The 24,173-nt window shown below is 36.0% G+C and overlaps 1 protein-coding gene across 2 annotated transcripts in view; it reads right to left on the bottom strand.

Moving 5' to 3' along the window:
* The window catches only part of LOC143248778 (uncharacterized), a 250,392-nt gene extending 227,067 nt beyond the window's left edge, over positions 1-23,325 (bottom strand). The window contains exon 1 of one of the 2 annotated variants that reach the window (XM_076497485.1): positions 23,260-23,325. The gene's annotated coding sequence lies outside the window, so the exon portion shown is untranslated. The remainder of the gene's footprint in view (positions 1-23,259) is intronic. The other variant, XM_076497480.1, reaches the window with a different exon arrangement.
* Between the last annotated feature and the right edge of the window lie 848 nt (positions 23,326-24,173).

Genomic DNA, 24,173 nt, shown 5'->3' with positions numbered 1-24,173 from the left:
ATGTTTTCATATTACGTAATTCTGTGTTCGTACGTATCTTACAAAATTGTAAACAAACGAGGATAAACCTTTTTTTAATGTTTTCATATTACGTATTAGTGTTTTGATTTGATTTTATACATCGTTTGAAAAGCAAATAAGGCAATCTATAAATACCAATGACATCTAGACTGAAATGCTCACCAGTGGCACATCGTTTACGACTGCATACTCACACTGCTAGAAATCGGGTTTTGATACCTGTAGTGAACGGAGCACAGACAGTTCATTGTACAGCTTTGAGCTTAATTTTAAAAATTACAAACTAAACTTAAATATATGTCGTATATAAAAAAAACACACAAAATAGACTGTTATAATTACACAACACCTACAAAGAATGAAGATTTTATAAAATTGAACCAGATAGGTGACAATTCTAAAAACGGGGTTTCAATACCCATATTGTGTACCACACAAATATCTCATTGTGTAGCTCTGTGCTTAACTACAAATAAACCAGTGTAATATTATTCGGTTCAGTTCATCCCAATGAAACAACTATTACTTGAGAGAAATGAAGGAAAAATATAAATTCAAATGTATTCGTTGTCTTATCTTAAGATAATTATCTTTCTAAGGTGTTCATTTGTCAATGTAAAGTTTTGTGTAATATATCAGTTTCAATACAAAATGAATATAGAGCACATCCACTGAAGCTAGCCCTTTAAATTCAAGGTTTCGTCCATATTTATCAGCTCTTAATGGAACAAATGTCTCACTAACACCAAAGCTAGTACTTTATTTGGTTCGTTTAGTCCTTGTTAAGCGGAATTTACATACCAAATCCTTATTTGAATATATAAGCTAAGGAAATGATCAAATGTTAAAGCGTAAATGTGCAAAGTAGTTTTGTTTTCACGATGGTGTCTATGGTATATTTATGCATAATGGCTTAACTGAGCGATCATGTTCCACAAATACTAGCCTCTTCTTTCTGGAATACTGCCAAAATTTATCTACTTCACTTACCTTTTCCTACCTCGCCGTCTCAAGTAGAAAATACCCTTATCTTGAAGTCTGTACACAAGGGAGCGAGTGTTAGACAACGGGTAAGGAGGGAATACTTTGGTAAGAATTTTTTTTAGGAAATGGATCATATGTAAACAAGTGTTGGTAACGATAAGATGTGTTTAAGCTGACAAGATAACTTCATCTACATGCGAGCGACTGAAAAATATTGTAACAAAGTTCAATGCCCGGCATGGTCAGGTTGTTAGGGCACTAGACTCGCAATCTGATGGTCGCGGGTTCGAATCCCAGTCACACCAAACATGCTTGCCTTTTCAGCCAATGGGCGTTATAAAGTTACGGTCAATCCCACTATTTGTTGGTAAAAGAGTAGCTCAAGAGTTGGCAGCGGGTAGTGATGACTAGCTGCCTTCCTGAAGTGTTACAGCTGGTGCAGATAGCCCTCTTGTAGCTTTGCGCGAAATTCAAAACAAACGAATTTCAACATACAGCTGAAGAAAATACAGTGAACAGATTTCACAGTTTCCTAAAAACTCCAGTGTAGTTTCATTACGTCACGAAAGGACAATTTATTTCAGCAATATCAAATTAGAAGTTGGGACGCACATAATTCTCGTTTTAATAGAGTATCCATAAAAGTTTGAAATTTCATATGCTTTATTAAATATTGGTAGGCCCGGCATGGCCAAGCGTATTAAGGCGTGCGACTCGTAATCTGAGGGTCGCGGGTTCGCACCGCCGTTGCGCCAAACATGCTCACCCTTTCAGCCGTGGGGGCGTTATAATGTGATGGTTAATCCCACTATTCGTTGGTAAAAGAGTAGCCCAAGAGTTGGCGGTGGGTGGTGATGACTAGCTGCCTTCCCTCTAGTCATAGACTGCTAAATTAGGGACGGCTAGCACAGATAGCCCTCGAGTTGCTTTGTGCGAAATTCAAAACCAAACAAACAAAATATTGGTAAGTATGTATTTAAACACTTACTTCGGGTAAGAAATGAACGTCAAGTTACAAAAGCCGACATCAAACCCGCTACACATAAACTGGTTAGAAATTCTTGAGGATCTTGTTTTATAATTAAGTAGTACTTTAGTTCAATATCAAATGTTTAGGAAAGACAGCTGCACTTTTACCTTCCGATATCGAAAATGGGAGTGTACGCATTTTCAAAGTACACCGAGTGTGTATATACGTACTCCATAAAGTGGGTCCTAAATTTAACACAACTAACCTGACAAAAGTGTTCTTTATATATCTTTTAAGTTGAACTGAAACATGGTTTAACACATTTCCAACATGTTACAAATAACGCGTTTTTCCTCTAGCCATTTGCCATTTGTTTGTTTGTTTTTGAATTCCTCTCACAAGCCGTCACTAATTTAGCAGTGCAACACTAGATGGAAGGGAGCTAGTCATCACCATCCACCGCCACTTTTTGGGTTACTCTTTTACTAACGAATAGTAGGACTGACCGTCATAACGCCTTCATGGCTGAAAGATTACAAGTCGAGCGCCTTAATCACCTGCCCATGCCCGGCTCAGCCATTTGCATCATTAGTTCTAGGGTTAACAAGACAATTTTTGCCACGACGGGCTGGCATGGCTTAGTGGTTAGGAAGATCAACTCGCAAGTTACAAATCACGAGATCAAAACCCGTCACCAAACATGTTCACCTTCTAAACCATAAAGACTTTATAACGTGATGGCTGATTTGTTAGTAAAAACTAACCTAAGATTTGTCTGGGGAGGGCGTGTTGGCCTGTGGTTTTCCTCCTAGTCTATCATTTTAAAGTTAAGGACAGCTAGAGCAGATAATCCTAGAGTAGCTTATCAATATACAAACATATAATTTGGCCATAATGATACACAACCTACAATTACGTGTATCATAATATAAAACTCAGTGCTTCTTGACCGCATGACATTTCTACTTTAAAATTAGTTTCATCCAAAGGACACTTTGTTCAAAGCATGCTTGTAGTATGTTAGGTAGTGGAGTATTTTAAAGCAATATTGAGGGTATTATCAATAAATATTTTGATTATGCTGACTTTTTGGTCAAAGCAAACAAAAGAGTAAGGAAAAGCGTTGCATTTGATAACTCTCACTTGTGAATACTGTTATAAATTGAAAATAAAAAATGTTGCAGAGGAGTTGACTATGCTTCCGAAAATGATAAATTGTAAAATAAACTAAAATTACTTTAAACTAAAACTGTCTTGACTCCTGCTACATAATTCAGTTAATTATTCACGAATATTATTGGTAATTACAACAGAAAATGTGTTCTATATTTGAAGTTGCGAAGTGAAAATACATTGCACGTGCAATACTTTCGCCGACAGCTTCTCACTGATTAACATTATAAATTTCTAACTCTTCCAAGTGAGAAACGTTCTTGGAAAATCTTGTGATGGAAATTTGAAATGTTTAAGGTGATTAATAGCAAAATAGATTGTGATTATTATTTAGTATCGACACGCATCTTGGCTGGGAATATACAACACGTCCAGGCAAACTCACATAAAACATTACCACAATTTCACTTTACAATATTTACGAAGGTTTTCCCTAACATAAAATCAAACCACATCATTTTTAAAGGGTGTTGAACGAATCTTACGTTATACGACCGTCGACACTGAGAATTATTTAGCTGTCTCTATGAAATCTATAGGATCAGGCGTTTCGGACACTATGTAGGTAACCGAATAAGGATACTCTTTCTTTCTATGAAATCTATAGGATCAGGCGTTTCGAACACTATGTAGGTAACCGAATAAGGATACACTTTCTTTCTATGAAATTTATAGGATCAGGCGTTTCGGACACTATGTAGGTACCAGAATATTGATACTTGGCGATACACTGGTCCCGGAATCTCAGTTCCTTTTGGATCCAAACTTTTGAGCACTTTTCAGCCTGTTTATACTCTGTATTATAACACTAAACTCTGTTTATTATGCCTCTTTTTCTCATGCGGTATAACACAGAAAACTTATGATTGTTTGTTTGTTTGTTTGTTTTGGAATTTCGCACAAAGCTACTCAAGGGCTAGCTGTGCTAGCCGTCCCTAATTTAGCAGTGTAAGACTAGAGGGAAGGCAGCTAGTCATCACCACCCACCGCCAACTCTTGGGCTACTCTTTTACCAACGAATAGTGGGATTGACCGTAACATTATAACGCCCCCACGGCTGGGAGGGCGAGCATGTTTGGCGCGACTCGGGCGCGAACCCGCGACCCTCAGATTACGAAGTGCACGCCTGAACGCGCTAGGCCATGCCAGGCCCAAACTTATGATAATTAAGTGAGTGTTATAACAAAATATTGAAGAGAGTTAGATACCTACATTTTAACCTACATTACTTGGTTAAGTAGTCTATTTGAATAATTAAGTAAAATATTTTGACAAAGCATGAAAACTGTATGGCTGTATTAAAATACTAATGGAAACTGTATGGCTGTATTTAAATACTAATGGAAACTGTATGGCTGTATTAAAATACTAATGGAATCTTTATAACTGTACTGAAATACTAATGAAAACTACATGGCTTTATTAAAATACTAATCAAAACTGTATGGCTGTATTGAAATACCACTGGATACTGTATGACTGTTCTTAAATACTAATAATTATCTACATTGAAAAAATTGAATTATTCAAATTTTATTTCTACACAATTCGGAGTGAATATATTTAGTAATCGCCTTGGAATTGTGTTTGAGTCTTAAGAAAAATCGACAAGAAACGTACCAATAAAACTTGTTTGTTTGGTTTGGAATTTCGCACAAAGCTACTCGAGGGCTATCTGTGCTAGCCGTCCCTAATTTAGCAGTGTAAGACTAGAGGGAAGGCAGCTACTCATCACCACCCACCGCCAATTCTTGGGCTACTCTTTTACCAACGAATAGTGGTCATTATAACGCCCCCATGGCTGAAAGGGCGAACATGTTTGGCGCGACCGGGATGCGAACCCGCGACCCTCAGATTACGAGTCGCGCGCCTTAACACGCTTGACCATGCCGGGCCCCCAATAAAACTAAACTACTTTCCATCGTCTCAAACAGTTTCCCGTATTTAAGTCACAGAGCTCAAACAGCCTTTTCATATATTTTAAGTCGTGATCACGCGAAATACACAGAGTTCAAAGACTTGTCGACACGTATAAACACGACTTTTAAAAAAAAGTGTAATTAGAAACGTGATTTGGTAAAGCAAACACGGTCTTAAGAAGACAGTTCTCTTGTAAGTCAACTCACATAAAGAAACCTGAAGCAAACTTCGCAGCGCAATGCTGAAAGGAGAGAAGTAGCAACTTCCGTCGTCCCTTGTGTAGTGGTTTCTAAGTGGGAAGAAAGTCTTGCTGGAAAACAGTGGAGACAACTTTGAACAAGTGTGTTCTTATCTTATAAGAATGACTTGATCACTCCACAAACATTCCAATTCATGTTATTTTCACAGCAAAGCTTTTAAGAAAATATATTTCGCGTAAAGTAAATAAAACTTGAGAAGCCTTCGCATAGCACATTTACTGATACATTGTTCAGATTAATTACTTAAAGACATTCACACAAAAAACACTATGTGTTGTTTTGCGTCTCCTCTTTATTCGAGCATTTGTGTTACGTTTGGTAATGGCAGAAGACAGCTGTACAACACCAGGTTTTCTGCACTCGTTACGAACAGTTCTCTTCATCAATGGTGAAATTCTACATAAAGAAGTGCTGTTGCTCATCACAAGAAGGCCTTGACCTCGTACTGTACGGAATACCAAGATTTCTGACCGCCCAGCATGGTCAGGTGGTTAGGTAGATCGTTTCGTAACCTGAGGGTCGTGGAATCGAATCCCGGTCACATCAAACATGCTTATCCTTTCAGCTGTGAGGACGTTATTATGTTACGGTCAATCCTGCTATTCGTTTGTAAAAGAGTAGCCCAAGTGCTGACAGTGGATAGTGATGACTAGCTGCCTTCCCTCAAGTCTTACGATGTTAAATTAGGGATAACAGGCGCAGATAGCTTTCATGTAACTTTGTGCGAAATTCAAAACCAAACAAACAAACCAAGATAACAAACGATACGTCCACATGCACTCTTCAAACTGAATCATCAAGAAATACAAATAAGAAATAAAACTCACTGCCGCCAGGCAAAATAAAAAAAAGAAGAAAAAAGATCCACTTACTTGGAAAGTAAGTCCCACTATTCGTTGGTAATAGAGTAGCCCAAGAGTTGACCATGGGTGGTGATGACTATAAGTCCCACTATTCGTTGGTAATAGAGTAGCCCAAGAGTTGACCGTGGACGGTGATGACTATCTGTCTTCCCTCTTGTCTTACACTGCTAAATTGGGGACGGATAGCGCAGATAGCCCTCATATAGCTTTGCACGAAATTCAATAGAATAAACAGTCTCGTAAGCTGTAGAAAGTATTGTTAGACCTATTACAAGTTATCATAACGCAATGCCCCATGAATGTTCTAAAGAGTACTTTATACATGAATAGGAGAGTGGAATTTTTACACCAAGAAACGAGCGATTTCCTTTATGTCCTAACTAGTTAAGGCTTAAGAGCATTTTCTGTAGAATTCCAGGTGGAGTGATTATTGGATTTAATACCTAAAGATTTGATTTTGTTCGTGAGGGTATTCTGTGTGCTTTACAGCTTTAACGTGATTTCTTTAACTTAGTAAATATATAGTTCAATTTTATTGTGAGATATTATCGACTCGGCTTTTTGAAAGTTGAAAATAATACGTCACTTGTTACACCGTACTGTGATTGTATTAACGTCACTTGTTACACCGTACTGTGATTGTATTAACGTCACTTGTTACACCGTATTGTGATTGTCTTAACGCCACTTGTTACACCGTATTGTGATTGTCTTAACGCCACTTGTTACACCGTACTGAGATTGTATTAACGTCACTTGTTACACCGTACTGTGATTGTCTTAACGCCACTTGTTATACCGTATTGTGATTGTCTTAACGCCACTTGTTACACCGTACTGTGATTGTATTAACGCCACTTGTTACACCGTACTGTGATTGTCTTAAAATACTGTTGTTGCTTTTCTTACCACAAAGCAACACATTGAATTACGTTAAAGAAACTCTAAACTCTGTTGTCTTTAAATAGGGGGTTGCAAAATCTACTCTGTGCTGCTATGTCGTCAACATCTGAAATATACGCGTTAGCAGTTTCAAGGGAAAGTGAAGTGATTGAAGACCATAGACACATGGTAGGTAGAGCAAAGGGCTGAACAAGGTTTTGGAACTCCAGCATCAAATTAAAAATATAATAAATTGTTAATGCAGACTTTGGGAGAATAATTCACTCGGAAACTTGAGAGAAATATTGTAAGATCTAAACTTAAATGTAAGAAGTCCATTGAGGCACGGTTAAAAGCTTTTCTAATATCTTGGAATACAGTAACTGTGGTGTGATTACTACTGAAACCAAAGCAACCGTTTCAGTCAGCTCATATGATTTATGGTGTGTCTCTGTTTAGGAACTGGTTGAAATTATGTTAGAGTATTCTAGATAACATAACAGACTGAGTGTGATAATTCTTTTCCAGGAGTTTATCCATACAATTATGTAAACTGATGTGACAAAAGTTGCTGAGGTTGGTTATCCATCGTCCCTCCTTACAAACAGCTATTGTAATAGCAAAAAATAATGGATCTAAGAATTGTTAATGAGATCTATGATTATAGATCTCATATTCGATATATTTATATCGAAATATCAATATCGAATTTTGATTCGATCTTCCTCAGAAGTTGAGATTTAGAAGAAAAATTCATATGAATTGTAATTTATGGAGTAGAAACGTACCATTCTATATTGTCGAGAGAATAATTTGGTGGGATATAATTGTAGGAATTCTTGTGTTGCAGACAGAGTTATATAATTATTTACTAAATGATAATTACTATTGTCAAATACGTTTAAGTAAACTATAGTGAAAGTGCCTTTGAATACTCAAGGAAAATATTAATTATTGGTTATTAGTAGCAGTAACAGTTTTTATATGTTACTAGCTGGGGTACTCGGACCCTGAAAGGAAGTTACGTAATTCATGATTAATAAAAGGTATCCTTAGGACATGAGAAACTATTTCCTTTATATATAATTTTAAAAACTGAAAAACGTCCGTAAAAACAGCAAAACACAAAATGTGGAACCGTAGCTTTGCAAGTACCTCCCCATGGACCAAATAAACCTTCATACCAAATTTGGAAACGATCCATCAACATTCGCGAAGTAGTGGTTAAAAAAAGCAAACGTAAAAATACTAATAAAATCGCAAGATGTAAAAACTAAAAATATATGTATATTTCCCCTTGGACCTAATAAACCTTCATACCAATTTTATATAGTCGGCGCTAGTGCATTAGATCTACGTGTGACGTATTCATGATATTATATTTCCACCCTTAGAATGGAGAAAAATAAAGTTCTCCGTGACAGGAAACGCAAAAAACGACAAAATTGTGCCTCTATTGCACATCTACATCTACACAAGATAACATTTTAGCGAAGTTGGGGGTTGCACATCGCGTAATAAAAAGGTTTTCCCAGTATCATACAAGCAAGAGTTTTATTATAGTATGATATTACTATCTGCGTAATATGTATAAAGATAGATTTTAATTTATATCAGATTAGTAAGGAGTTGGGTTTGTTTAATCGAGAGAAATGCATAATTTTCCACAATAAATAAGCGCTGTTCTTTAATAGCTTCTGGACTCGATTTTTAGTGCTGTTAATTAGAATTTTGTGTGAAGTTTCACGAGTGCGTATAAATTATTCGTTAAATATACTAATATCAAACAATTGTGTATATTAAGCCCGAAAAAATCACAAAGACGAAATGTTGGTAAACATTTTAAAAACATTCTTATATATATGTATATAAAAGTCGTTTTTTCTCTTAACTTTTTATCAAAATCTATGTTTTCATAGATAATTGCTCTGTCGAAACATGCAGTATCTTCCCCCAAAAAATAAACCACTTTATTATGTTTATAAATCGTTGTTTGTCGATTCAATACTTCACCTGCCTGATGATTTGGGCCTGGAGAATAGATTATAGTTAGAGATGTAAATGTTGGGAGAATCTGGTAGTATTTAGGACGCTGGTTATATTATCAAAGTGTGTAAACCGCGACTATTTTGTTGTGAACTAGATTAATTAGTTAAATGTGGTTTCACAATCCGAGTAAAAGTGTCACAGACACAAACTCATCATATTCTACGATAAGAAAGTACAAAAACTTCTAACGACACCTCAAGAAACACCTACACCAGGACATGAGTTTCTTGAACATTTCTTTTGAAAGCAAAAAAATAACGCGTTACAAATACTTCATGGACAATAGAGTACAATAAAAATCAAACCAATTTTTTACAAAACTACAAAACAAAAGATTTTAATTTTTTTTCAATATGTGTCAAAGTTGCTATGGTACAGTTTTAAACACGCAAACAAGCACGATTAACTTTTTTCTGCTCCTGCTGAACATATTACAACTTCGACAACAACAACAGAAACATAGGGAGGATAGGAATAAATAAATACATTTATTTAACTGATCTGATAACGTTAGTTGTAATTCGACAGTATTGTCCACTGGGTAATAATTCAAAACATTAATCTAATTTATTTTTTCATCAACAAAATTGTGACTTTAGGCGAGAAACGAACGTGAGATCTGGACCTCCCTAGGCCTAACGTTGAGTTATATTAGTGTAAAGGAATTCCCTTACTTATTAGTAAAACTGGTTAAGGGAAAATCGAACAAACGAGACCAAATCTCTTGCAGTAGTGAACTGTAATTTATGAATGTTAATCGTGTAATCGTTTACTCAACATAGTAAACTGTAATTTATGAATGTTAATCGTGTAATCGTTTACTCAACATAGATAACCTATATTTACATAGTTACTTGAAATATAATGCAGTTAATGCCAGTACATTATTAGGGTGTGTGTGTGCTCTGCTTGTTCAAACGAGCGATGAGAATCTGTTGCCTTACAGGTTAGTGAATCCAATAGAGGGGAGGGATGTTCTGTCAATACAGCATATTACGAAGAAACCTTTTTAATGGAAATTACGATGCAAACTTATGACCAAAATAAATGGTCGTCAAATAGAGCACGACTTAAAGAGACGTTATGGACCACAACGAAGTATTAAGGCTATAAAAATCATTTTAATATCACGTATTCAACTATGTATTTTTGTCTTACACAGCTTTCTTATTAACCACCTGGTATTATACAGTAAAATATAGACGAAATTCCCCAGTCAATATTGGTTGTTTTTTGAATATCGCGTAAAGCTACAAGAGGGCTATCTGCGCTAGCCGCCCCTAATTTTACAGCGTAAGACTAGAGGGAAGGCAGATAGTCATCACCAACCACCGTCAACTCTTGGGCTACTCTTTTACCAATGAATAGTTGAATTGACCGTAATATTATAACGCCCCCACGGCTGAAAGGGCGAGCATGTTTGGTGTGACGGGTATTTGAACCCGTAACCCTCGGATTACGAGTCGAGTGCCTTAACCACCTGGCCATTCCGAGCCTCTACTTATTACGTAATTCTGTGTTCGTACGTATCTTACAAAATTGTAAACAAACGAGGATAAACCTTTTTTTAATGTTTTCATATTACGTAATTCTGTGTTCGTACGTATCTTACAAAATTGTAAACAAACGAGGATAAACCTTTTTTTAATGTTTTCATATTACGTGATTATGTGTTCGTACGTATCTTACAAAATTGTAAACAAACGAGGATAAACCTTTTTTTAATGTTTTCATATTACGTAATTCTGTGTTCGTACGTATCTTACAAAATTGTAAACAAACGAGGATAAACCTTTTTTTAATGTTTTCATATTACGTAATTTAGTGTCCGTGCGTATCTTACAAAATTGTAAACAAACGAGGATAAACCTTTTTTTAATGTTTTCATATTACGTAATTCTGTGTTCGTACGTATCTAACAAAATTGAAAACAAACGAGGATAAACCTTTTTTTAATGTTTTCATATTACGTAATTCTGTGTTCGTACGTATCTTACAAAATTGAAAACAAACGAGGATAAACCTTTTTTTAATGTTTTCATATTACGTAATTCTGTGTTCGTACGTATCTTACAAAATTGTAAACAAACGAGGATAAACCTTTTTTTAATGTTTTCATATTACGTATCAGTGTTTTGATTTGATTTTATACATCGTTTGAAAAGCAAATAAGGCAATCTATAAATACCAATGACATCTAGACTGAAATGCTCACCAGTGGCACAGCGTTTACGACTGCATACTCACACTGCTAGAAATCGGGTTTTGATACCTGTAGTGAACGGAGCACAGACAGTTCATTGTACAGCTTTGAGCTTAATTTTAAAAATTACAAACTAAACTTAAATATATGTCGTATATAAAAAAAACACACAAAATAGACTGTTATAATTACACAACACCTACAAAGAATGAAGATTTTATAAAATTGAACCAGATAGGTGACAATTCTAAAAACGGGGTTTCAATACCCATATTGTGTACCACACAAATATCTCATTGTGTAGCTCTGTGCTTAACTACAAATAAACCAGTGTAATATTATTCGGTTCAGTTCATCCCAATGAAATAACTATTACTTGAGAAAAATGAAGGAAAAATATAAATTCAAATGTATTCGTTGCTTTATCTTAAGATAATTATCTTTCTAAGGTGTTCATTTGTCAATGTAAAGTTTTGTGTAATATATCAGTTTCAATACAAAATGAATATAGAGCACATCCACTGAAGCTAGCCCTTTAAATTCAAGGTTTCGTCCATATTTATCAGCTCTGAATGGAACAAATGTCTCACTAACACCAAAGCTAGTACTTTATTTGGTTCGTTTAGTCCTTGTTAAGCGGAATTTACATACCAAATCCTTATTTGAATATATAAGCTAAGGAAATGATCAAATGTTAAAGCGTAAATGTGCAAAGTAGTTTTGTTTTCACGATGGTGTCTATGGTATATTTATGCATAATGGCTTAACTGAGCGATCATGTTCCATAAATACTAGCCTCTTCTTTCTGGAATACTGCCAAAATTTATCTACTTCACTTACCTTTTCCTACCTCGCCGTCTCAAGTAGAAAATACCCTTATCTTGAAGTCTGTACACAAGGGAGCGAGTGTTAGACAACGGGTAAGGAGGGAATACTTTTGGTAAGAATTTTTTTTTAGGAAATGGATCATATGTAAACAAGTGTTGGTAACGATAAGATGTGTTTAAGCTGACAAGATAACTTCATCTACATGCGAGCGACTGAAAAATATTGTAACAAAGTTCAATGCCCGGCATGGTCAGGTTGTTAGGGCACTAGACTCGCAATCTGATGGTCGCGGGTTCGAATCCCAGTCACACCAAACATGCTTGCCTTTTCAGCCAATGGGCGTTATAAAGTTACGGTCAATCCCACTATTTGTTGGTAAAAGAGTAGCTCAAGAGTTGGCAGCGGGTAGTGATGACTAGCTGCCTTCCCTGAAGTGTTACAGCTGGTGCAGATAGCCCTCTTGTAGCTTTGCGCGAAATTCAAAACAAACGAATTTCAACATACAGCTGAAGAAAATACAGTGAACAGATTTCACAGTTTCCTAAAAACTCCACTGTAGTTTCATTACGTCACGAAAGGACAATTTATTTCAGCAATATCAAATTAGAAGTTGGGACGCACATAATTCTCGTTTTAATAGAGTATCCATAAAAGTTTGAAATTTCATATGCTTTATTAAATATTGGTAGGCCCGGCATGGCCAAGCGTGTTAAGGCGTGCGACTCGTAATCTGAGGGTCGCGGGTTCGCACCGCCGTCGCGCCAAACATGCTCGCCCTTTCAGCCGTGGGGGCGTTATAATGTGATGGTTAATCCCACTATTCGTTGGTAAAAGAGTAGCCCAAGAGTTGGCGGTGGGTGGTGATGACTAGCTGCCTTCCCTCTAGTCATAGACTGCTAAATTAGGGACGGCTAGCACAGATAGCCCTCGAGTTGCTTTGTGCGAAATTCAAAACCAAACAAACAAAATATTGGTAAGTATGTATTTAAACACTTACTTCGGGTAAGAAATGAACGTCAAGTTACAAAAGCCGACATCAAACCCGCTACACATAAACTGGTTAGAAATTCTTGAGGATGTTGTTTTATAATTAAGTAGTACTTTAGTTCAATATCAAATGTTTAGGAAAGACAGCTGCACTTTTACCTTCCGATATCGAAAATGGGAGTGTACCCATTTTCAAAGTACACCGAGTGTGTATATACGTACTCCATAAAGTGGGTCCTAAATTTAACACAACTAACCTGACAAAAGTGTTCTTTATATATCTTTTAAGTTGAACTGAAACATGGTTTAACACATTTCCAACATGTTACAAATAACGCGTTTTTCCTCTAGCCATTTGCCATTTGTTTGTTTGTTTTTGAATTCCTCTCACAAGCCGTCACTAATTTAGCAGTGCAACACTAGATGGAAGGGAGCTAGTCATCACCATCCACCGCCACTTTTTGGGTTACTCTTTTACTAACGAATAGTAGGACTGACCGTCATAACGCCTTCATGGCTGAAAGATTACAAGTCGAGCGCCTTAACCACCTGCCCATGCCCGGCTCAGCCATTTGCATCATTAGTTCTAGGGTTAACAAGACAATTTTTGCCACGACGGGCTGGCATGGCTTAGTGGTTAGGAAAATTAACTCGCAAGTTACAAATCACGAGATCAAAACCCGTCACCAAACATGTTCACCTTCTAAACCATAAAGACTTTATAACGTGATGGCTGATTTGTTAGTAAAAACTAACCTAAGATTTGTCTGGGGAGGGGGTGTTGGCCTGTGGTTTTCCTCCTAGTCTATCATTTTAAAGTTAAGGACAGCTAGAGCAGATAATCCTAGAGTAGCTTATCAATATACAAACATATAATTTGGCCATAATGATACACAACCTACAATTACGTGTATCATAATATAAAACTCAGTGCTTCTTGACCGCATGACATTTCTACTTTAAAATTAGTTTCATCCAAAGGACACTTTGTTCAAAGCATGCTTGTAGTATGTTAGGTAGTGGAGTATTTTAAAGCAATATTGAGGGTATTATCAATAAATATTTTGATTACGCTGACTTTTTGGTCAAAGCAGACAAAAGAGTAAGGAAAAGCGTTGCATTTGGTAACTCTCACTTGTGAATACTGTTATAAATTGAAAATAAAAAATGTTGCAGAGGTGTTGACTATGCTTCCGAAAATGATAAATTGTAAAATAAACTAAAATTACTTTAAACTAAAACTGTCTTGACTCCTGCTACATAATTCAGTTAATTATTCACGAATATTATTGGTAATTACAACAGAAAATGTTTTCTATATTTGAAGTTGCGAAGTGAAAATACATTGCACGTGCAATACTTTCGCCGACAGCTTCTCACTGATTAACATTATAAATTTCTAACTCTTCCAAGTGAAAAACGTTCTTGGAAAATCTTGTGATGGAAATTTGAAATGTTTAAGGTGATTAATAGCAAAATAGATTGTGATTATTATTTAGTGTCGACACGCATCTTGGCTGGGAATATACAACACGTCCAGGCAAACTCACATAAAACAATGTGGTTTACCACAATTTCACTTTACAATATTTACGAAGGTTTTCCCTAACATAAAATCAAACCACATCATTTTTAAAGGGTGTTGAACGAATCTTACGTTATACGACCGTCGACACTAAGAATTATTTAGCTGTCTCTATGAAATCTATAGGATCAGGCGTTTCGGACACTATGTAGGTAACCGAATAAGAATACTCTTTCTTTCTATGAAATCTATAGGATCAGGCGTTTCGAACACTATGTAGGTAACCGAATAAGGATACTCTTTCTTTCTATGAAATCTATAGGATCAGGCGTTTCGTACAATATGTAGGTACCGTAATATTGATACTTGGCGATACACTGGTCCCGGAATCTCAGTTCCTTTTGGATCCAAACTTTTGAGCACTTTTCAGCCTGTTTATACTCTGTATTATAACACTAAACTCTGTTTATTATGCCTCTTTTTCTCATGCGGTATAACACAGAAAACTTATGATAATTAAGTGAGTGTTATAACTAAATATTAAAGAGAGTTAGATACCTACATTTTAACCTACATTACTTGGTTAAGTAGTCTATTTGAATAATTAAGTAAAATAATTTGACAAAGCATGAAAACTGTATGGCTGTATTAAAATACTAATGGAAGCTGTATGGCTTTATTAAAATACTAATGGAAACTGTATGGCTGTATTAAAATACTAATGGAATCTTTATAACTGTACTGAAATACTAATGAAAACTACATGGCTTTATTAAAATACTAATCAAAACTGTATGGCTGTATTGAAATACCACTGGATACTGTATGACTGTTCTTAAATACTAATAATTATCTACATTGAAAAAATTGAATTATTCAAATTTTATTTCTACACAATTCGGAGTGAATATATTTAGTAATCGCCTTGGAATTGTGTTTGAGTCTTAAGAAAAATCGACAAGAAACGTACCAATAAAACTTGTTTGTTTGGTTTGGAATTTCGCACAAAGCTACTCGAGGGCTATCTGTGCTAGCCGTCCCTAATTTAGCAGTGTAAGACTAGAGGGAAGGCAGCTAGTCATCACCACCCACCGCCAATTCTTGGGCTACTCTTTTACCAACGAATAGTGGTCATTATAACGCCCCCATGGCTGAAAGGGCGAACATGTTTGGCGCAACCGGGATGCGAACCCGCGACCCTCAGATTACGAGTCGCACGCCTTAACACGCTTGACCATGCCGGGCCCCCAATAAAACTAAACTACTTTCCATCGTCTCAAACAGTTTCCCGTATTTAAGTCACAGAACTCAAACAGCCTTTTCATATATTTTAAGTCGTGATCACGCGAAATACACAGAGTTCAAAGACTTGTCGACACGTATAAACACGACTTTTAAAAAAAAGTGTAATTAGAAACGTGATTTGGTAAAGCAAACACGGTCTAAAGAAGACAGTTCTCTTGTAAGTCAACTCACATAAAGAAACCTGAAGCAAACTTCGCAGCGCAATGCTGAAAGGAGAGAAGTAGCAACTTCCGTCGTCCCTTGTGTAGTGGTTTCTAAGTGGGAAGAAAGTCTTGCTGGAAAACAGTGGAGACAACTTTGAACAAGTGTGTTCTTATCTTATAAGAATGACTTGATCACTCCACAAACATTCCAATTCATGTTATTTTCATAGCAAAGCTTTTAAGAAAATATATTTCGCGTAAAATAAATAAAACTTGAGAAGCCTTCGCATAGCACATTTACTGATACATTGTTCAGATTAATTACTTAAAGACATTCACACAAAAAACACTATGTGTTGTTTTGCGTCTCCTCTTAATTCGAGCATTTGTGTTACGTTTGGTAATGGCAGAAGACAGCTGTACAACACCAGGTTTTCTGCACTCGTTACGAACAGTTCTCTTCATCAATGGTGAAATTCTACATAAAGAAGTGCTGTTGCTCATCACAAGAAGGCCTTGACCTCGTACTGTACGGAATACCAAGATTTCTGACCGCCCAGCATGGTCAGGTGGTTTCGTAACCTGAGGGTCGTGGAATCGAATCCCGGTCACATCAAACATGCTTATCCTTTCAGCTGTGAGGACGTTATTATGTTACGGTCAATCCTGCTATTCGTTTGTAAAAGAGTAGCCCAAGTGCTGACAGTGGATAGTGATGACTAGCTGCCTTCCCTCAAGTCTTACGATGTTAAATTAGAAATAACAGGCGCAAATAGCTTTCATGTAACTTTGTGCGAAATTCAAAACCAAACAAACAAACCAAGATAACAAACGATACGTCCACATGCACTCTTCAAACTGAATCATCAAGAAATACAAATAAGAAATAAAACTCACTGCCGCCAGGCAAAATAAAAAGAAGAAAAAGATCCACTTACTTGGAAAGTAAGTCCCACTATTCGTTGGTAATAGAGTAGCCCAAGAGTTGACCATGGGTGGTGATGACTATAAGTCCCACTATTCGTTGGTAATAGAGTAGCCCAAGAGTTGACCGTGGGTGGTGATGACTATAAGTCCCACTATTCGTTGGTAATAGAGTAGCCCAAGAGTTGACTGTGGACGGTGATGACTATCTGTCTTCCCTCTTGTCTTACACTGCTAAATTGGGGACGGATAGCGCAGATAGCCCTCATATAGCTTTGCACGAAATTCAATAGAATAAACAGTCTCGTAAGCTGTAGAAAGTATTGTTAGACCTATTACAAGTTATCATAACGCAATGCCCCATGAATGTTCTAAAGAGTACTTTATACATGAGTAGGAGAGTGGAATTTTTACACCAAGAAACGAGCGATTTCCTTTATGTCCTAACTAGTTAAGGCTTAAGAGCATTTTCTGTAGAATTCCAGGTGGAGTGATTATTGGATTTAATACCTAAAAATTTGATTTTGTTCGTGAGGGTATTCTGTGTGCTTTACAGCTTTAACGTGATTTCTTTAACTTAGTAAATATATAGTTCAATTTTATTGTGAGATATTATCGACTCGGCTTTTTGAAAGTTGAAAATAATACGTCACTTGTTACACCGTACTGTGATTGTATTAACGTCACTTGTTACACCGTACTGTGATTGTATTAACGTCACTTGTTACACCGTATTGTGATTGTCTTAACGCCACTTGTTACACCGTACTGAGATTGTATTAACGTCACTTGTTACACCGTACTGTGATTGTCTTAACGCCACTTGTTACACCGTACTGTGATTGTCTTAAAATACTGTTGTTGCTTTTCTTACCACAAAGCAACACATTGAATTACGTTAAAGAAACTCTAAACTCTGTTGTCTTTAAATAGGGGGTTGCAAAATCTACTCTGTGCTGCTATGTCGTCAACATCTGAAATATACGCGTTAGCAGTTTCAAGGGAAAGTGAAGTGATTGAAGACCATAGACACATGGTAGGTAGAGCAAAGGGCTGAACAAGGTTTTGGAACTCCAGCATCAAATTAAAAATATAATAAATTGTTAATGCAGACTTTGGGAGAATAATTCACTCGGAAACTTGAGAGAAATATTGTAAGATCTAAACTTAAATGTAAGAAGTCCATTGAGGCACGGTTAAAAGCTTTTCTAATATCTTGGAATACAGTAACTGTGGTGTGATTACTACTGAAACCAAAGCAACCGTTTCAGTCAGCTCATATGATTTATAGTGTGTCTCTGTTTAGGAACTGATTGAAATTATGTTAGAGTATTCTAGATAACATAACAGACTGAGTGTGATAATTCTTTTCCAGGAGTTTATCCATACAATTATGTAAACTGATGTGACAAAAGTTGCTGAGGTTGGTTATCCATCGTCCCTCCTTACAAACAGCTATTGTAATAGCAAAAAATAATGGATCTAAGAATTGTTAATGAGATCTATTATTATAGATCTCATATTCGATATATTTATATCGAAATATCAATATCGAATTTTGATTCGATCTTCTTCAGGAGTTGAGATTTAGAAGAAAAATTCATATGAATTGTAATTTATGAAGTAAAACGTACCATTCTATATTGTCGAGAGAATAATTTGGTGGGATATAATTGTAGGAATTCTTGTGTTGCAGACAGAGTTATATAATTATTTACTAAATGATAATTACTATTGTCAAATACGTTTAAGTAAACTATAGTGAAAGTGCCTTTGAATACTCAAGGAAAATATTAATTATTGGTTATTAGTAGCAGTAACAGTTTTTATATGTTACTAGCTGTGGTACTCGGACCCTGAAAGGAAGTTACGTAATTCATGATTAATAAAAGGTATTCTTAGGACATGAGAAACTATTTCCTTTATATATAATTTTAAAAACTGAAAAACATCCGTAAAAACATTTTCACAAAATGTGAAACCGTAGCTTTGCAAGTATCTCCCCGTGGACCAAATAAACCTTCATACCAAATTTGGAAACGATCCATCAACATTCGCGAAGTAGTGGTTAAATAAAGCAAACGTAAAAATACTAATAAAATCGCAAGATGTAAAAACTGAAAATATATGTATATTTCCCTTGGACCTAATAAACCTTCATACCAATTTTATATAGTCGGCGCCAGTGCATTAGATCTACGTGTGACGTATTCATGATATTATATTTCCACCCTTAGAATGGAGAAAAATAAAGTTCTCCGTGACAGGAAACGGAAAAAACGACAAAATTGTGCCCCTATTGCACATCTACATCTACACAAGATAACATTTTAGCGAAGTTGGGGGTTGCACATCGCGTAATAAAAAGGTTTTCCCAGTATCATACAAGCAAGAGTTTTATTATAGTATGATATTACTATTTGCGTAATATGTATAAAGATAGATTTTAATTTATATCAGGTTAGTAAGGAGTTGGGTTTGCTTAATCGAGAGAAATGCATAATTTTCCACAATAAATAAGCGCTGTTCTTTAATAGCTTCTGGACTCGATTTTTAGTGCTGTTAATTAGAATTTTGTGTGAAGTTTCACGAGTGCGTATAAATTATTCGTTAAATATACTAATATCAAACAATTGTGTATATTAAGCCCGAAAAAATCACAAAGACAAAATGTTGGTAAACATTTTAAAAACATTCTTATATATATGTATATAAAAGTCGTTTTTTCTCTTAACTTTTTATCAAAATCTATGTTTTCATAGATAATTGCTCTGTCGAAACATGCAGTATCTTCCCCCAAAAAATAAACCACTTTATTATGTTTATAAATCGTTGTTTGTCGATTCAATACTTCACCTCCCTGATGATTTGGGCCTGGAGAATAGATTATAGTTAGAGATGTAAATGTTGGGAGAATCTGGTAGTATTTAGGACGCTGGTTATATTATCAAAGTGTGTAAACCGCGACTATTTTGTTGTGAACTAGATTAATTAGTTAAATGTGGTTTCACAATCCGAGTAAAAGTGTCACAGACACAAACTCATCATATTCCACGAAAAGAAAGTACAAAAACTTCTAACGACACCTCAAGAAACACCTACACCAGGACATGAGTTTCTTGAACATTTCTTTTGAAAGCAAAAAAATAACGCGTTACAAATACTTCATGGACAATAGGGTACAATAAAAATCAAACCAATTTTTTACAAAACTACAAAACAAAAGATTTTAATTTTTTTTCAATATGTGTCAAAGTTGCTATGGTACAGTTTTAAACACGCAAACAAGCACGATTAACTTTTTTCTGCTCCTGCTGAACATATTACAACTTCAACAACAACAACAGAAACATAGGGAGGATAGGAATAAATAAATACATTTATTTAACTGATCTGATAACGTTAGTTGTAATTCGACAGTATTGTCCACTGGGTAATAATTCAAAACATTAATCTAATTTATTTTTTCATCAACAAAATTGTGAATTTAGGCGAGAAACGAACGTGAGATCTGGACCTCCCTAGGCCTAACGTTGAGTTATATTAGTGTAAAGGAATTCCCTTACTTATTAGTAAAACTGGTTAAGGGAAAATCGAACAAACGAGACCAAATCTCTTGCAGTAGTGAACTGTAATTTATGAATGTTAATCGTGTAATCGTTTACTCAACATAGTAAACTGTAATTTATGAATGTTAATCGTGTAATCGTTTACTCAACATAGATAACCTATATTTACATAGTTACTTGAAATATAATGCAGTTAATGCCAGTACATTATTAGGGTGTGTGTGTGCTCTGCTTGTTCAAACGAGCGATGAGAATCTGTTGCCTTACAGGTTAGTGAATCCAATAGAGGGGAGGGATGTTCTGTCAATACAGCATATTACGAAGAAACCTTTTTAATGGAAATTACGATGCAAACTTATGACCAAAATAAATGGTCGTCAAATAGAGCACGACTTAAAGAGACGTTATGGACCACAACGAAGTATTAAGGCTATAAAAATCATTTTAATATCACGTATTCAACTATGTATTTTTGTCTTACACAGCTTTCTTATTAACCACCTGGTATTATACAGTAAAATATAGACGAAATTCCCCAGTCAATATTGGTTGTTTTTTGAATATCGCGTAAAGCTACAAGAGGGCTATCTGCGCTAGCCGCCCCTAATTTTACAGCGTAAGACTAGAGGGAAGGCAGATAGTCATCACCAACCACCGTCAACTCTTGGGCTACTCTTTTACCAACAAATAGTGGGATTGACCGTAACATTATAATGCCCCCACGGCTGAAAGGGCGAGCATGTTTGGTGTGAAGGGGATTCGAACACGCGACCCTCGGATTACAAGTCGAGTGTCTTAACCACCTGGCCGTGGAGGGCCTTCCATAAGCACTAATAACAAATTAGGATTTAGGCGAGAATCTAACATTTGCTCTCCTTTTACTTTTCTATTATACGTCAGACCGTTACACGTGTTTCGAAATAGCTTTGCGGATTTAAAACAAGATGCAGAAAAGAACACTGAACACTGTTTTTACAGTTTGCAAGACCAGTGAAGTTTATTTTAACCCTCTTATGTGGGACGAGAGGGCAATAGATAAACTTAAAAAAACAAACAGATTATAAACGAAGAAGATCAGTGACGTGTTTATTAGAACACGTTATATGAAGGATGTTCCAAAGCATTATACAACGCACATTAAAACTCACCACAAAATCATAGCGTGCTGGTTAAACACAGTAGAATATCTTTAAACCGTTATTTCAAGATTATAATAGTTATCTGAGACGTTTTCAGTCCACCAGGATACTTGTGGGGCTATCTAACAACCCTAATATCATTTGTTAAATATTGTTCTCGCTAGATATTTCTTTTCTAATTCTAACGAGAAAATAGCGTAAAAGCGTTTGTTGATATTTATCATTCGTTTCTGTGTTTTCCATGTGGGGCTACAAAACTCAGTCGCCTTCGGTCAGACCGAAACACAATAATACACTATGCGAATACCGAAAGATATTTATTTAATTAAGGTGGCCGTTAAATACATGGATCTGGTCAGTGTTGTATTAAGACTTCCCTGAAGACCAGAAAGCTTTCTTACAACTAACTGACCACTTAGGTGGCTTTGTGTGTGTGTAAATTGTAGTGATGGTAAAATCTCACTTCCAATTTATCTCCGGAAATTCTACTGGTAACATATAAAATGTGATATATATGCGTGTATGTAATTTGACGTTTAAAATGGCTGAGGTATAAAACAAACATATATGTACGTATTATGAAGTTTTAGATCACTGATGTATTACGTATATATATTGTGAAGTTTCAAGTGGCTTCAGTATTACGTATGTATTTATACATTTATTTTTTAACGTAAGCCACATAAACGTAACCTTATTGTTTTCTGTCATTAAAAACTTTCATGTTTTGACATCTCATCTGGAACTACAACGTTGATTCTTGACAAATCGCTTCTATTAATTTGATAATATCCAAGCTTTACGCGTTGTTGTTGCTGCTATGTTAGACAACTGCATAACAACTTAGCTTTCACGTGTGAGGTATCGCCCGGCGGGTCAGCGGTGATATACGGACTTGCAGTGTCAAAATCCAGAGTTCGTTTCTCTGCGGTTGACAGAATGCAAATAGCCCATCGTGTGACATTGCAGTAGCAACCGTATGGGGAATTATTTCAGTGTGTTAATTAAATCATTCTAGGTACTCTTCGCTACTCTGTAGAATTACTAGACCGTATCTCTCCGCTGTTGTCAGCTGGCATGTACGAAAACTATATAATGATGACGTCACATACGGGAAATTTAATAACGCAATCTGAAGCACGAGGATCTACAGTATAAGAGCAAATCTGAGGTAACGTCACGTTGTTGGTAATAACTTTAATATAATCTACTGAATGTGTAAACAGCTTCAGATCTTCATAGGAAATCTAGATTTTAGAACACAAGTATGCATATTACTATTTTATAGAAATGAATCCTTTTTTATCGATGAATATTTTGTTTTATGTCACAATCAAATTGACGGTAACGAAGGCTCACACGGGGTAAAAAGAAAACAAAATCCAAATCGAAAGCTAGAATTCGTGATTCTAAGAACAATACAGTAAATACAACGTCAAAATTTATATGTATAAAACACAGTCCTTACAGAGCATGATACGAATCAATATTCTTACGTACGACTTTAGGCTTACCTGAGAAACGGAACAGATGGCAGCATGTGTTAACGTAAAGCGTGGTTACGAACCACGAACAATGCTCTAGCGTCACTATCTGCCGCTTTGTGCTGCACCGTTCAGAATACATGTCACGTGATTTCAGATATATATGTGTATTAGACTGATTGAGACATGCGAGCTGAGAAGAGAGTCAATCAAAAGAAAAATATGACAGCATTTTATATCAGTAGGAGTCAAATTCGTGGTAATAAAATTATGATTAAGGCGACTCTGAGAAGTTTGTTTGTTTGTTTTGGAATTTCGCACAAAGCTACTCGAGGGCTATCTGTGCTAGCCGTCCCTAATTTAGCAGTGTAAGACTAGAGTGAAGGCAGCTAGTCATCACCACCCACCGCCAACTCTTGGGCTACTCTTTTACCAACGAATAGTGGGATTGACCGTCACATTATACACCCCCACGGCTGGGAGGGCGAGCGACGCGGGCGCGAACCCGCGGATTACGAGTCGCACGCCTTACGCGCTTGGCCATGCCAGGCCGACTCTGAGAAAAGCAGGTTTTGTTATATGATTTATATGATTTACATATATTATTCATCTTTTCTCATTCTTTAGCTGTTGTTTTATTGTTGTTGTTTCATAAAATATCAATACACATTGAGGAACATCCAGTCCAGAAATTAATGTAGTTTGATGAATAGTAATTATTTTCGAACTCCAGACATGAAAAATCTAAGTGGAATGAAGAGTACTTAAAGAAAACGTGTTTCTACAATAAAGATAATTTTTTAACATTATTGAATAATCTCAACTTTGTTTCTGAATTTCACGCAAAGCTACACGAGGGCTATCTGCTTTAGCCGTCCCTAATTTAGCAGTGTAAGACTAGAGGGAGGGCACTTAGTCATCATCACCCACCGCCAACTCTTAGG

Source organism: Tachypleus tridentatus, chromosome 4 (genome assembly GCF_004210375.1).
Source record: "Tachypleus tridentatus isolate NWPU-2018 chromosome 4, ASM421037v1, whole genome shotgun sequence".
In the NCBI taxonomy this organism is placed as follows: Eukaryota; Metazoa; Arthropoda; class Merostomata; order Xiphosura; family Limulidae; genus Tachypleus; species Tachypleus tridentatus.
The sequence above is the reverse complement of the archived record's forward strand: the minus strand, read 5'-3'. Positions and strand labels throughout refer to the sequence as shown.